This window comes from Bidens hawaiensis, unplaced genomic scaffold (genome assembly GCF_021521415.1).
Source record: "Bidens hawaiensis isolate Kalapana, Puna unplaced genomic scaffold, B.hawaiensis_p1.1 tig00002306_1, whole genome shotgun sequence".
Classification (NCBI taxonomy): Eukaryota; Viridiplantae; Streptophyta; class Magnoliopsida; order Asterales; family Asteraceae; genus Bidens; species Bidens hawaiensis.
This window is the reverse complement of record NW_027491123.1, coordinates 940,653-942,868: the sequence shown is the minus strand read 5'-3', so window position 1 is coordinate 942,868 and position 2,216 is coordinate 940,653. Positions and strand designations below refer to the sequence as shown.

Below are 2,216 nucleotides of genomic sequence, written 5' to 3'. Positions count from 1 at the left end.
ATTTGCAGCCGTTTGCAGTAAGCATTCTACTTCAATTCCCTATAATTTCAATCGATTTCTGTAAACTTGATGCATATTCATATCTTTATAGACTTGAATTCTTGATGAATCGTCTTGAATTGTTGTTTTCTTCACCGATTCAATTAATAACTTGTTATCTCTGGTGTAATTGTGTTACTGCTTTGAAATCAGTTATCAACAATGGCGTACATCGTCAAGTTTACTCCATGCAGACGATGAAAACTTTGAATTGCGATTAGTTTTGCGTCAATTCAGTCATTTCTTGCTTGATTGTAGCTTTGAAAAGCATTTAGGTGGAATTTATAGTAAGTCTTTTCATCGATTCGATTTAATCCGTTATTTCATGCTTGATTGTGGCTTTTAATAGTATTAATTTATGAGGAGTTTATTTATTGAGTAAATCTGTTATTCGATTCAAACTAATAGTTCATCATTATACTTTGCTGTGAAAATTAGGGTTTGTAATTAGATTTGCTGTATCTGTATATGAGGTTTCTTGTGTTGTTTTAATTTTCTTTTTTTAATTTTAAATCTGCAATTGTTGTTTGCGCGCGAATGCAACAGTCTTATTAGGATTCTGATTAATTTCTTGCTAAATTAACGTTTCAGGTTTTGAAAATGGAGCTTACGAAGAAGAACGCATGTGAGCCAATTGTTCCCAGAAAGCGATAATATGACGATTCTAACGATCATGATCACAAGAACCTGAAAAGACCAAACCTGGTGGTGCAAACAGTTCAGAATAAATTTGGTAGAACCACTGATTTTACCGGCACAAGACCACCAAGTGGTAAGGTGAAATTTTGGGATCCCAGAAGTACAAACAATGGTGGTGTCCACAAACCGAAAGTCACCACCACTGTAACCGCGAGGAAGCTGCTGAAGCCTGGTGCTGACTCTAATGTTGTGAAGATGAACTCTCGCGTTAACGTAAAGGAGAGTTCATTGAAGACTCAATCTTTTGAGGAAGACAAACTCAAAAGAAATAAGCAACCAGAAGTCAGCAGAAACAAACCTTCATCCGGCTCAAAGCCCACTGGAAAGGTTAAGTTTTGGGACCCTCTAACAGCGGGTCATGACCAGCGTCCAAAGGTGACCACCAGCATTCATGTATCAAGCGGAAAAACGTTGAAGAACTCGGAAAATATTGATCCAAATGGTGATCAAGCTAAAAGACTTCAACAAGAAGAGCTGCGCAGAACCAAATCATCGTCCCAAAAATCAGCAGTCACGACTACTATACCGCTAAAGGAAACCGCAAAACGTGAGAAGATCAAAGAAGCAATGAATGTCTTTGATCAAGTCTACCCCCAACTTTTACATGAAAACCGAATGAAGATAAAAGGGGAAAAGATTGCTCATTGGAGGGTTCCTTTGGAAGCAGTCAAATTAACAAAGCAAATGCTGAAATGGATGGAGCCTGCAAAGAGCTTAGGCCCCATATGTGGTGTAAAAATCAGGGATAAGTTCAAATACCGGGCACAGCTTAAGATGATCGGTCTTCACTTCCAACTTCAATCGGGTATTGATTACACCAATATTGAAGGAAAAAAAATTGGCTATAAGTATGGTTGACTCTCATCGGTACGCAAATGAGATCGGGTCTGCTGATATGTTGATATATTGTGGTCATGGTGGCCATAGTGGTCTTAAATTCTTAGGGCCAAAATCGCTACCAGAAGATCAAGAGCTTAAACTTGGTAATCTGGCGTTGAAGAACAGTATGGATGAGAGAACTGTAATCATTATACACGAAAAAGAAATGAAGATGGTAAGATTATCTTCAAGTATCATCTAAATAGAGTACCTGGGCAGCCTGCACTTCACCAAATGCTGAATATATGCTAGCTGCTGATATCAGTTCTACCATCTCTGCGCCTTTCAAATGCTTGAATCTGGATTTGAGTTTAGCAACCCGTCTGTTGTTCAGTATTTGTAACTTTTTTTTTCCTTATGAGCTACAGCTAGCATGTTTAGTTCTCTTGTTTTAGCTAGTTATGGGCCACCTGTTGTTGAATATACAAGTCAATCATTTGTTTGACCTCAAAAATATTTAGTTATAGAAGTTGCTTTATAATCCATTTTAACCGTTTAACTGTGTTTAAGTTGTGAGTTAACCTTGACTTCTAAAACAATAATGAAAATCTCTTTTAAGCTTCAACCTATAAAGCAATGATGCCAAAGCAGATCTTACA

General features: G+C 37.4%; 1 pseudogene; it reads left to right on the top strand.

Moving 5' to 3' along the window:
- Positions 1-639: 639 nt before the first annotated feature.
- Positions 640-1,869, top strand: LOC143614962 (histone-lysine N-methyltransferase, H3 lysine-9 specific SUVH5-like; annotated as a pseudogene).
- Positions 1,870-2,216: the final 347 nt, after the last annotated feature.